Raw genomic sequence first — 13,829 nt, 5'->3', positions numbered from 1 at the left:
AGACTAGAGTTGAATACAGACTCTAGCAGTTCAAAATTGTAACCTGAAAAGAGGTAGTAGCAGGGAGATGTAATGGAAAGGAGGGGTTACTCTAGAGGTAGAAAGAATTGGAAGGAATTGGTGATAAAGTAAATGTGGTAAAGAGGTAGAGGTCAAGGATGACTGTCAGTGGGAGGATGAGGTATATGGTGATGCCAGCCCCTAAAGACAGGAACACAGGAAAGCAGCTTTGTTGAAGAAGATGGAGGTTCACTTGCACAAGTTGACTATGGGGAATGTATTAGTTTCTTATTGTTGCTACAAAAAATTACCACAAACTTTGTGGCTTAAAAACAACATAAGTTTATGATCTTATAGTTCTGGAGGTTCTAAGTCCAAAATGGGTCTCACTGGGCCAAAAGCAAGGTGTCAGCAAAGCTGCATTCCTTCTGGAGGCTCTAGGAGATAATCCATTTCCTTGCCTTTTCCAGCTTCCAGACCCCACCTATATTCCTTGGCTCATGGCCCCATCTCTCCTCCTTCAAAGCCAGGAATGTCTGGCCAAGTCCTTTTCATGCTGCCATCTCTCTATTCTCTCTCCTGACTTTTTCTTCTGCTTTTAAAGATGCTTGTGATCACCTCGGGTCCATCTGGATAATCCAAGATAGTCTCCCTATCTTTTTTTTTTTTTTTTGAGACGGAGTCTTTCTCTGTCACCCAGGCTGGAGTGCAGTGGATGGATCTCAGCTCACTGCAAGCTCTGCCTCCCGGGTTTACAACGTTCTCTTGCCTCAACCTCCCAAGTAGCTGGGACTATAGGCGTCCGCCACCTCGCCTGGCTAGTTTTTTGTTTTGTTTTTGTTTTTTTTGTTTGTTTTTGTTTGTTTTTGTTGTTTTTGAGATAGAGTCTCGCTCTGTCGCCCAGGCTGGCTGGTTTTGTGTGTGTGTTTTTTTTTTTTTTTTTTTTTGAGATGGAGTCTCACTCTGTCGCCCAGGCTGGAGTGCAGTGGCCGGATCTCAGCTCACTGCAAGCTCCGCCTCCCGGGTTTACCCCATTCTCCTGCCTCAGCCGCCCGAGTAGCTGGGACTACAGGCGCCCGCCACCTCGCCCGGCTAGTTTTTTGTATTTTTTTTTTTAGTAGAGACGGGGTTTCACCGTGTTAGCCAGGATGGTCTCGATCTCCTGACCTCGTGATCCGCCCGTCTGGGCCTCCCAAAGTGCTGGGATTACAGGCTTAAGCCGCCGCGCCTGGCCGAGTCTCCCTATCTTAAAGTCAGCTGATCAGCAAGGTTAACTCCATCTGCAACCTCAATGCCCCATTGCTATGTAACCTAACATATTTGCAGTTTCTGGGTACTAAGATGTAGACATCTTGGGAGCAGAGGGGTGCATTATTCTGCCTAACTCAGGAAGTATTGGGTAAGTGTTAACTAGTGTTCATGGTAGGAAGCTTAAAAAAGACACTTGGGCTGGAAATATACCTTTATTAGGAGTCATCAGTTAGAGATAGTAATCAAAAAAACAGAGTGGAGGACCCATGGAGACGGTGTAGTCCAAATAGAAGAGGATCAGGGATAGAATTATAATGACCACCAACATTTAAGTGGCAGTCCATGAAAGAGAAGTGCACATAATAGACTGAGAAAGAACAACCAAGAGGAAAATAGGGAAAGCAAATATAGGGGGCACTGTTGGTTTCCTACTCAGCAACTATCCTTTTCCCTTTCTTTGCAAAGACAGTCCTGATTCTGTTCAGATATTCACTCCCCACATACATAGCCATGAGACCCAGCCAACCAGTGCCTGGCATTTCTCTGGTGACTGTTATTGTTCCCGAGATGGACATGTGACCTACTTGTTCTAAAAAGATTGAGGACTTTATTTCATGATTGGGAGGAGATGTTCCTCCATTCTTCTGGTTAAGAACCAGGAAGCTTGCTGCTCTAATTTCTGCTGGCAGTTATCTCATGATCATGAGAGAAGCTAATCTTAGGAAGAAGCTGACGCTGTGGATGGGAGAACAAAAAGAACCTAGGCCCCTGATAATGCTCAGCCACTGAATCGACCGGACTGGGAGCCAGCCCTCTGAGTTTATGTTATGAGATAAGCTCTCTTATTGTTCAAGCCAGTTGGATCAAGGTTTCTTTTACCTGCTGCCAAAAGGCTCCTAACTGATATTGAGCAGCACCACAGAAACCCAAAAAAAGAGTTTCAAGGAGGCTGCAAAAACCTGCTTTGCCCAAAGTCGCAGAGAAGACAAGTAAGATAAGAACTAAAAGGGTAATTGGATAGCAACAAAGAGGCGGTTGGTGATATTAGGGAAAGCTGTGTCAGTTGAGTGTGGATTGGGGTGCTGTATTTCAGTGAATTTGAGTGCATTGGAGGTAAGGAAAAGGAAAACAAGGAAAGAAAAAAGATGAAGTATCATTGGAAGACATAAGGTAAGTGGAGTATTATTTGTAAAACATTTAAGCATGTTTACCTGGACAACATGGCAAAAACCATCTCTATAAAACATATAAAAATTAGCTGAAAGTGGTGACACATGCCTGTAGTCTCAGCCTGGGAAGCTGAGGCAGGAGGATCACTTGAGCCTGAGAGTTTGAGGCCACAGTGAGCCATGATCTGATTTTGCCACTGCACTCCAGCCTGGGTAACAGGGAGACTCCATCTCAAAACAAGCAAACAAACAAACAAACAAACAAATAAATAAATATTGATGAGCCTGAGCCTGTTTAATAGGATGGATGATAATAACAGCTACTGATAGCCTGTTATGTGTTAGGCACTAAGCATTCAGATGTTAATGGTTTAATCCTCATAACACCTGTATGGAATAGACGTTATTATTCCCAATTTACATAGGAAGAAAGTGAGGTGTAGAGAGGTAGAAAGTAACTTTCTAATGATCACGTACTTGGGAACTGACAGATTCAAGTCCAGGTCATTTTATTCTAATACCCCGCCCTTCACGCTATGGCTTCCTCCCTAAGAGGCCAGTGGAGAGGAACAGATTGAAAAAAGGGATAACTTACAAGGCATTTATCTAATACTTTAGAAGATCCATGTAAGGGAACCTTAATGCATGGCAGTGTTTAGTTGAACCACTGCCCCAGCAGTCCAAGTGTGGAATCAGAGCTCTGTCTCCTCTTCTCCAGTATTGGTCCTTTCATAGCCTTCAATTACCCTACATTATTTTATATACTAAACAAGGTGATAACCTGCCTTTATTTATTTATTAATTGAGATAAGATCTCACTCTGTTGCCTAGGCTGGTGTGCAGTGGTGTAAACACGGCTCACTGCAGCCTCAAACTCCTGGGCTCAAGTGATCTTCCCACCTCAGCCTCCTGAGTAGCTGAGACTACAGGTGCACACCCCCACCCCTGGCTAATTTTTTAATATTTTGTAGAGACTGGGTCTTGCTATGGTGCCTAGGCTGGTCTTCAATTCCTGGCCTCAAGGGATTCCTCCCACCTCAGCCTCCCAAAGTGTTACGATTATAGGTGTAAGTCACCATGCCCAGCCTGCATTTACTTTAATTACAATGTTTATTTCCCTTTAGCTTGGTCCTGGTGGACATGTAAGATAGACGTAATTGTGGTATTTGCCTGAAATATTGATGTTGGTCACGGGGGAGCACGTGAACAGAGCTCATGGTACCAGATGTGAAGTCAAGCCTATGGCCATTGGAAACATTGTGGAGTTTGGGGCAAAAGTCCTATACCATAAGGTCTTGAGAGTTCACAAGAGGCAAGTAAGATAAGGCCTCCAAGCCCAGACTAAAGAGTATAATGGTCTTTCTGATTGTCTCTCCTAATAAGCCCCCCAGTCTCATAGGATATGAGTTATAATGGAGCAGGGGGAGAGTATAGAGCTTGGAGGAGCTTGGAAAGTAAAGTATTGGGAGAAGATATTGGCTTGCATAGCCTGTTCAAAATGTACCTTTCTGAACCAAGAGACAGCTTATGACACATATCATGGTTGGTTCCCCCTATATCCATTCCACCCCAGATGATAAATCTAAGCTAATCATAGTAATCCTATCCCCTTTGCTACTAGTTATTGCTAGGCATGGGCAGAACTACACCAATATCAGCTGATGAAACATCAGCAGGAGTTGGATATTAACAGGAAGCAATGGAGCCCTCATGGCTGCTGGCGGCCATCTTAGAACCAGGAGTAGGCCTCATGCTGAAGCCAAGGCTAAGGGCAGCAGAGCACAGCGAAAAAGGAACCTGGTCCTTGAAGACATTTTCTCACTATGTAAAACAATAAATTTTCTTGCTATTTAAACCGTTTTGCTTCAGATTTTCTATCACTAGTAGCTGAGAGTATATCCAATGTATCTGCCACAGCACAATGATAATGCCAATAACATCTCCTAAGACTGTGTAAGTCAAACTGGATGCTTAGGTTGCCCTCAGGTCCCCAAGAGTTCATGGCCACTCAAAGCCAAGGAAGAGGAATTGGTGGGTCCTTCTGTCACTCAGGATAGGCAGAAATGTGAAACTGGTTAAAATGGTTATCTCTGGGTTGTGCAATTGAGGGGAGATAGGTAAGAAGAGTTTTACTTTTCATTTTACACCTTTTACTTATTCCCTTAAAATTTTAAAATCATGGGCATATATCACTTTTATAACTAAAAACTTTTTTATTGTAAACCATACATAGAATGCAATTTATCATTTTAAGTATTTTCAAGTGTATACTTCAGTGGTGTTACGCACATTTACATTGCTGTGCAACCATCACCAGCACCCATCTCAAGAACTGCTTCATTTTCCCAACTGAAACTCCGTCCTCATCAAACAGTAACTCCTCATTTCCCACTCCCACTAGCCACCATTCTACTTTTTGCTTCGATGAATTTAACTACACTAGGTACTGCATATAAAAGGAATCATATATGTCATTTTGTGACTGGTTTATTTCACTTAGCATGTCTTCAAGGTTCATGCATGTCATAGCATATGTCAATACTTTATTCCTTTTACTGCTAAATAATATTCCACTGTATGCATATGCCACATTTTGTTCATCTGTTCATCCACTGATGGACATTTAGGTGGTTTTCACCTTTTGGTTATGGTGAATAATGCTGCCATGAACACAGGTGTACAAATATCTGTTGGAGGCTAAAACCTTTTAAATTAAGCATATACATGGGGTAGGGGAAAATATGGGGGTGAGGGGTTACTGAAAATGCTAACCATGGTTGCGTTTGTGTGATGAGGTTATTTCCTTTTTCATCATTCTAAAGTCATAAGCTTTCTTTAGCAAGCATATATTACTTGAAAGGAAAGAAGATGTACATTTTTTAAAAGAAAAAATCTTTAAAAGAGAATTAAGGTAAAATTGACCTTAGGATCAGAAAAGTTAATGTGAGGAAGGAAATCAACATTCATGGAGTATACAATTATGTGAGGTGTTTTAGCAGGCCTTAGTACTCTTTCTGGTATGATGGAAGCTTTTAATGAGGATAAATACTAATAAATAAGCCAATAAATAGTTCATTAAGTACAGGGGGAAAAAAAATCACCTGAGATAGAAATTCGCTTATTTTCATAAAATATTAACCAGTAGTACATTTACAAATTGCCTACCCTGATGACTAATTGGATATTTAAGCAGGATTAATTGCAATCCATCACAAATAGCCCCCAAAGTCCCTGTTTTCTTAGGATTTATGATGTAGTTCCTATTGCTGCACAACAACATGTATTTTAATACTGAATTTTCATAAGCTCCTCCCCCTGCTTTTTAATACTTCAGCTATTTTGTAACAAGGCTTTTGGTGTCCCATGCTCTCAGGTCCCTAATGTATCTTCATCTCTAATAAAGATTATTCTAAATGTCTTTCCATAAAAAGACTTGCTTGAAAGTAACTATTCTTTTTTTTTTTTTTTTGAGACGGAGTCCCGCTGTGTCGCCCAGGGTGGAGTGCAGTGGCCAGATCTCAGCTCACTGCAAGCTCCGCCTCCCGGGTTTTTACGCCATTCTCCTGCCTCAGCCTCCCGAGTAGCTGGGACTACAGGCGCCCGCCACCTCGCCCGGCTAGTTTTTTGTATTATTTAGTAGAGACAGGGTTTCACCGTGTTAGCCAGGATGGTCTCGAACTCCTGACCTCGTGATCCGCCCGTCTCGGCCTCCCAAAGTGCTGGGATTACAGGCTTGAGCCACCGCGCCCGGCCCGAAAGTAACTATTCTTTAAGATGATAGATTTCACAGTTCCCTGCCTACCACTGGACAATATGTTAAGAGGAAAATCTCTTTCCCATCAAAACAGGCACCAAATTCAGTTTCTTCCAATTGGCATCAGAAGAACCCAACTAAAGGTGGGAGCAGGGTGTTTTTTTTTTTTTTTTTTTTTTGGAGATGGCGTCTTGCTGTGTTGCCCAGGCTGGAGTGCAATGGAGTGATTTCAGCTCACTGCAACCTCCACCTCCCAGGTTCAAGCGAGTCTCCTGCCTCAGCCTCCCAAGTAGCTGGGGTTACAAGTGCGTGCCACCACGCCTGGCTAATTTTTGTATTTTTAGTAAAGGCAGGGTTTCACCATTTGGTCAGACTGGTCTCTAACTCCTGACCTCAGATGATCCACCCACCTTGGCCTCTCAAAGTGCTGGGATTTCAGGTGTGAGCCACGGCACCTGGTGGGGGGAAAGAGTTTTAAATCAGCAGACAACATCCTCATCTAAAGCCACCTTCTCTTAGCTCACAACCTGCCAATGAAAGAAAATAAGAGAAAAAATATTAAAAATCATATGTCACTACACAAAATTAAGGGAATACTTCAAGAAACGTATCTCAAATGAAAACTTGCTAAATTGAGCTTTCTTTGAAAACCTGTCAAGGCAGACTGGGCGCAGTAGCTCACACCTGTAATCCCAGTACCTTGGGAAGCCGAGGTGGGAGGATGACTTGAGCCCAGGAGTTCACGACCAGCCTGGGCAACATAATGAGACCCTGTCTCCATAAAAAAAAAAAAAAAAAGAAAGAAACCAAAAAATTAGCCAGGTGTAATGATGTGAGCCTATAGTCCCAGCTACTCAGGGGTGGGGATGAGGTGCGAGCATCATGTGAGCCAGGGAGGTCAAGGCTGCAGGCAGGCACGATTGCACCACTGCACTCTAGCCTGAGTGACAGAGTGAGACCCTTGGCCCCACAAAGTGCTGGGACTCTAGGCATGAGCCACAGTGCCCAGCCTGCAATTTTAAATGTAAGGATAAAGGAAAACCTCACTGGGAAAAGAACACTTGAACATTCGAGTAAAGACCAGAATGAGAAGGAACAAACCCTACAAATGCCTGGAAGAAGAGCTTTCCAAGCACAGGGTTAGTAATTACAGAGTTCCTGGCCCATTCTAGTTCATGTTTATGAAACAGCAAGGAGGCCATTGTCCCTAGGGTGGAGTGAGGATGGGATAGAGCAGTTCAAGAAGAGCTCAAACAGGTAACAAGGTCAGACCGTGTATGTAGGGCTTTATCGGTATTATAAAGACTTTGTCTTTTCCTTTGACATGTGGAATCATTAGAGGGTTTTGAGTAGAGGAAAGCCATGATATGAGTATGACCTAGTATTTTACATTGTGTGTGTTAGGGAAGGAAATGAGGGATAGTAAGAGCAGAAATAGAGAGTGAAGTTGTTAAAGTTTGAAAGTAGCTCCACCAGAATTTACTGACAGATTGAAAGGAAGAAGTCAGTGATAACTCCAAGGTTTTGGACCAGACCAACTGGAAGGTGGAGTTGCCTCTAGTTATTTACAGAGATGAAGAAAACTGTAGTAGGAGCAGGTTTGGAAAAAAGCATCAGGAATTCAATTTGGGACACCTTAAGTTTCAGATGCCTATTAGAAATCCAAGTGGATGGCCAGGTGTGCTGGTTCATGCTTGTAATCCCAGCACTTTGGGCAGCCGAGGCAGGTGGATTACCTGAAGTCAGGGGTTTGAGACCAGCCTGGCCAACAGGGCAAAACCCCGTCTCTACTAAAAATACAAAAATTAGCTAGGCATGGTAGCACATGCCTGTAATGCCAGCTACTAGAGAGGCTGAGGCAGAATTGCTTGAAACCATGTTGTAGTGAGCTGAGATCACACCACTGCACTCCAGCCTGGGCAACAGAGTGAGACTCCATCTCAAAAAAAAAAAAAAAAAATCCAAGTGGAAAATTCAACTGGACATATCAAACTGGAATGTTGGACAGAGGTTCAGGGTACAGATATAAATTTGGGAGTCAACAACATCTAAATTTTTTATTTTAATTTAAATAAAAATTAAGATATTTAAAACTGCCAGATTGGATGAGATTACAGAGGGAGAGAATGAAAGTAGGAAAATAGAAATTATCAAAAGATTGAATCCCAGCAGAAATCCATAATTATGTGTAAATGTCACCTCATCACAAAACTGGCTCCCTCTCTCCCCTTCCTAAGAGAGTCTGAATACTCCATCAGAAAACTTTCTCTACAGATCAAACTATCTTTGTGCACTAATAAAAACCTCTAAGGCACTAAAGAGGAGGGTTTTGAGTCCTATGTCAGGGAATGATCAGTAGCTCTAATAAAAGAAATTGGCAAAATAATACAAATATTATGCTTAGCTTATACATCTCAGGAGAACAAATTTAAATTGATCAAAATCACTGTTGAACTAAGGGGAAGGAACAGAAGCAGCAATTAACATGTATTGAACACCATTAACTAGGTACAGTTGTGCTTGCTAAAATGGGTTCTCTCTCTCTCTCTCTTTTTTTTTTTTTTTTTTTTTTTTTTGAGACTGAGTCTTGCTCTGTTGCCCGGGCTGGAGTGCAGTGGCACAATCTTGACTCACTGCAACCTCTGCCTCCCAGGTTCAAGCGATTCTCCTGCCTCAGCCTCCCAAGTAGCTGGGATTACAGGTGTGTGCAACCATGCCCGGCTAATTTTTGTATTTTTAGTAGAGACGGGGGTTTCACCATGTTGGCCAGGCTGGTCTTGAACTCCTGACCTCAGGTGATTTGCCTGCCTCGGCCTCCCAAAGTGCTGGGATTACAGGCATGAACCACCACGCCCAGCCTAAAATGGGTTCTATGAGCATCAAATAAGATAGCCTACAAGGCTGATATTAACACCCGTTTTACTTAGAAGTAAACTTGGAGCAATCATACAATAGCCGGTAAGTAGAATCTAGATTTAAACTCAAGTCAGACTGACTTCAACGTTTTTGCTTTTCTCCCAGCAAAAGCTTCCCTGAGGGCCTCAAGAGGTTCTTGAGTCCATGGTATTTACAACATGAGAAGAGTCGCCAGTGAGAAGAATCACAAAATACCTGTAATAATAAATTGTTTCAGATGAATGAAGCCTCCTCTGGTCTTATCTTGTACCCTAACCCTCCCATTATGGAGGTCTGGAGAGATTCTGTGATTTTTCCAAGGTCTGATGATTATTGTGTGACAGAGCCAGAAGGCTTCACTGAACAAGCATAAGGCGCTGGGACTGAGGGAAGAAGAAAGCATTTCCAGTCCCCTGCACACTAGGAGTATGGTCTGGGAAGTCCTGTAGCCTCTCTGGACTTAAGTTTCCTCATCAAGAAAACAGAAGACCTCAGGTGATAATTAACTGAGAATTCATACAAAAAACACACCACACAATTTCCCTAAGACTTATTTCCTACCTCTATAATATGAGGACAATTATTAGTCATGTTGTTAGAGAGAGAGAGATTGCAAGAGAGACCGAGATACAGAGACAGAGGTCTCTAATGTCCCCCACAGACCCCAGCACCACCACTGTTAGCCAGACTGGGCCCACAGTAAGCAATTCTGGGCAGCCTATGCCAGACTTTCCCCTGAGTTCCACCTTGCTCCTGCCTTGGCTTTTTTTTTTGAGACAAGAGTTGCTCTGTTGCTCAGGCTGCAGTGCAGTGGCATGATCTCGTCTCCCTGCAACCTCTGCCTCCTGACTTCACGCGATTCTCTTGCCTCAGCCTCCCAAGTAGCTGGGATTACAGGTCGTGCACCACCATACCCGGCTAATTTTTGTATGTTTAATAGAGATTGGGTTTCTCCATGTTGCCCAGGCTAGTCTCAAACTCCTGGCCTCAAGGGATCTGCCTGCCTCGGCCTCCTATAGTTCAGGGATTACAGGCGTGAACCACTGCGCCCCGTCCCCCTTTGCCCTTCTTGGTATTAGAGAGTGCATTCGTCAGCTATTGTCACAATATTTGATACAGTTTGGATGTTTGTCCCCTCTAAATCTCGTGCCGAAATGTGACCCCCCAGTGTTGAAGGTGGGCCCTGATGAGAATGGCAATCAATCATGCACCCCTTCTGTTAAGGTTCTAGTTTCCTCCCCTGAGTAACTGGCCAGGATTAGGGGAAGAAACCTGGCCTGGAATAGAAATTTAAGTTATTAGATTCTCCACAACTAAGTCAGAACTTTCCAGAACCTTTTCACAAGCAACAGTCCCAGATACCTATATTTGAAAATGGGGACTAAATATCTGTTATTTTAAATAGTTCAAGAACTTTTACACTAAAAGAAATGAATAAAATATTACTCTCCTCAGTCTCCCATGAATTCTGTATTTCACTAAAGCATCTCAGGTGGGAAATCCTCCTTTTTGCATCCCACCCTTTTGGGGAAGGACTGCTTTTGCCTTGGTTTCTGTTGAGATCAGAAAACACAGATATACCTTTAAAGCTCCCCATCAGAATTACAATCCAGAACTATATTCCCTTGGTTTCCAGTTTTGCAGTGAAACAGTTTCTTGCCTAATATTCAAAGGTTCACTACCTTTGGGACACAGCTAGGTGGGAAAAAAACAGATGCCATTCATCCCCTAGTCTTTCACCAAAGGGACACACCACCCTGGGTGTTTCAGGTCACTTCCGGAGCACTTCTGACCATTTGAAAAGGCCATGCTTTGCGAAATACGGCAGGGATGAGTATGAGCCTGCATTCTTCCTTGAAGAACTGTTCCCTTGGGAGGCCTGTTGTTTCTTCTCAGAAATTGTAATCTATTGCCACCTGGTGGTCGTTCTGTGTTCGTGTTTAGAATAGCAAGAAGTGGGCGTTTTAAGATTTGCACAAGGAGATTTGCCCAAACACAAGTCACCCTGTCCTCCTTGATTCATTTCTTTGTATTAGAATATTTTCATCTTCTGACTATCAAGGGGGAAGGACCATTTGCCAATTATCCGAATAATCCAGCTCTCTTCTTTAGAAGTGACTGTAATTCCTAGAGTCCTCCCTCTCCAGCCTTCCAGCATTCTGCTGTTACCCCCTCCCCCCACCCTCTCGCACTCTTTTAACGCTTTCCTACCTCCCAGCTGTGAGTGTTGTGTGGTCTGTTGGGATGGGCGTGTGGATTTAGCCATGGTCCTCCAAAAAAGTCCAGAATAATTCAGGGAACTATCTTTAAAGTACAAAAACAGCAAATGGACCTTAGCTCCAACTTAAGCAGAACGAAAGGTTAAGTAACGCTTCCCCCAGTTCTCGTCTCGGGAGACAGACGTTTAAACGGTGAACACTGCGGTTTTTTTCTTTTTGGTCATAAATTAGACACTTAAAATAGATTTTAAAGAGCCAGCTGAAACAAACCAATACCGTGGCCCTAAATTACGTTTCCTGGAGGCTAAAAATTCTAAGTGCGTCAAAAAAAAATTTGACGTGTCCTGTCTACTCACCTTGACTGACCACGTTTTAGGCATGAAGATCTCCCCGCAGCCCGTTTGGGCGCTCCTTCAACGCCTCACGCTCCTCCCACCCACCCGCTTTTCCCTTTGCAGAAAAGGCTTGGCCCCAAATCCGGTTGGAATATCTTTAAACAATCCCCCACCCACCCACGCCAGGGAAAGGAATAAAGGGCATTGTGGGCGGAGGGTCGTGTTCCCAAGTCCCAGCCGTGGTTGACATAAGGAAAGATTATCCTCGGCAAGACAGGGTAGAGTAGCTGGGACTGCAAGATCCCAAATCCCTAACGCCCGAAAGAGACTGGAGGGGTCGCACATCGCCCCCTCCTTCTTCTGCCTTTGAGCGCCGCGTTCCCATTTCTTCAAAGCGCTTCAACTACAATCGAAACAGCTGGGCGGATACCACTCCCTTCCGGGCCACCCCTCATCACCGGTTCGAGTCCCTGGAGAGGATATCTTTTTTCCACCCCCATTAACCCAAGAATCCTCCCCCAGGAGTAATAAAAGATTAAAGGAAGAGTGAAAGACATAAACAAAAATATAGGTTTCAAATGTTGTTTAGAGCCGAATGACAACCACGGCCACTCTTAGTTCAAATTCCTACCCGAGAGAAGAGCAGTGGGCGAAATACCTCATGCCCCAACTAGGCAAAACAAACACTGCAGTTACTGCCAGGAGTGAAGACTGCTGGGGCAAGCCTGGTGGGTTGGCCCAGAGCTATTGGCGGAAGCGAACGAAACAGAGGCGTGGGGACCAGAAGGGCGGGCGCTGTCCTTCGTGCTGAAAGATCTATGCCCTACCTCAAAACTCAGTATCTGGATGGGGTGGAATTCCAGGCCTTCAATTCCTTACCATTCCTGCTGTGCCCAAAAGTCCGAGTTGGAGGAGATCATTGAAAATTAAATCAAATTCATGAAGTCTATAAGTCCGCTCCCCTCCCTGCCTCACTGGAATGTCCACTCTTGGCGTGCAGGATAATATAAACCGCAGGGACAATGCAAGCTCCAAAAAATAAGTGCTTGGCACACAGTAGGGGATTAATAAATACTCGTTTAATCAGTTATTGCTAATATTCAATTAAACATTCTAAACAAGGACGGACAAGAGGCTTCCTTCCTCCCCTACTCACCATAAAGGAGAAAGAGAGGGATGTCCTCAAAGCTGGACGGACTCAGCTTCAGCTTGCGATACCTAGCCTTGCAGGAGATTTCTTCTCCAACGAGATTATTTTATTGGCTAAAACGTTAGGGGTGTTTTGAACTCTGGGGTCAAAGGAGGAAATGGTTGTAAATGTCTCAATCTCGTGCCACAGGTGAAATAAACGAATCTTCCTTTCCAAGGAATCACGGGTTTTGGGAAAAGGTTGAGGAGACAGGGCGAGCGGGCGTCTCTGCTGGACAATGAAGACCGAGGGGCGCCGGGGATGTGTTGCCTCCTCCCTCCTGTCTCCTGCCCCGTGGCTCTTGAATGATTTAGCACTGGCACCTGGCTCCCTGATTGGTGCGACCGTCTCGTTTAGGGAAGGCTCTAGGAGGGCCGGTGGATGGAATTCCGAGCTTCACCTGGTTGCGCCGAGCAGCTGCCGGTTGAGTGGTTTCCGGGGGACGTTTCCTACGTGGAGCAGGCACTCCCAGCCTGACCAGGCCCAAGCCTCAGTACCCAGTGCTGCAGTCACCGCGCGCCCCGCCGTTTAGGATGTTTTTGTGTCCTTAAAAAGTGCCCAGGATTTTATTGTCAGGAGAGGACAAGGCGACAAAACAGTAGTTTCTTTAGTACCAAAGGCAACGCGATTATTTCAAACCCAACAGCGAGATCCCTCTTGCTGATCAGACCGTAACTGCCCAGGGCGGACCTTCGAGATCCCTCTTGCTTATCAGGCCATATCTGCCCAGGGCGGACCCTTCGATCTCCCTCATGGAACTCTCTGTGATTTATAACATTTTTTTGTGTTTCCATTGTGTTGTAGTGAAAGGTGATAAGGCATTCAAAGAAAACGGACGGGCCTCGGCTGAACCAGTGAGGCCCCAGACGTGCGCATAAATAACCCCTGCGTGCTGCACCACCGGGGGAGAGGGGGAGGACCACGGTAAATACCTGTAGAGGAATCACTGCCTACACAGTGTTACCCAGACACGCACAGACATCAACTTTTTTGCCCTAAAGAAAAAGAAACGGGAGG

This window comes from Macaca thibetana, chromosome 12, assembly GCF_024542745.1.
Source record: "Macaca thibetana thibetana isolate TM-01 chromosome 12, ASM2454274v1, whole genome shotgun sequence".
NCBI lineage: Eukaryota > Metazoa > Chordata > Mammalia > Primates > Cercopithecidae > Macaca > Macaca thibetana.
The sequence above is the reverse complement of the archived record's forward strand: the minus strand, read 5'-3'. Positions refer to the sequence as shown.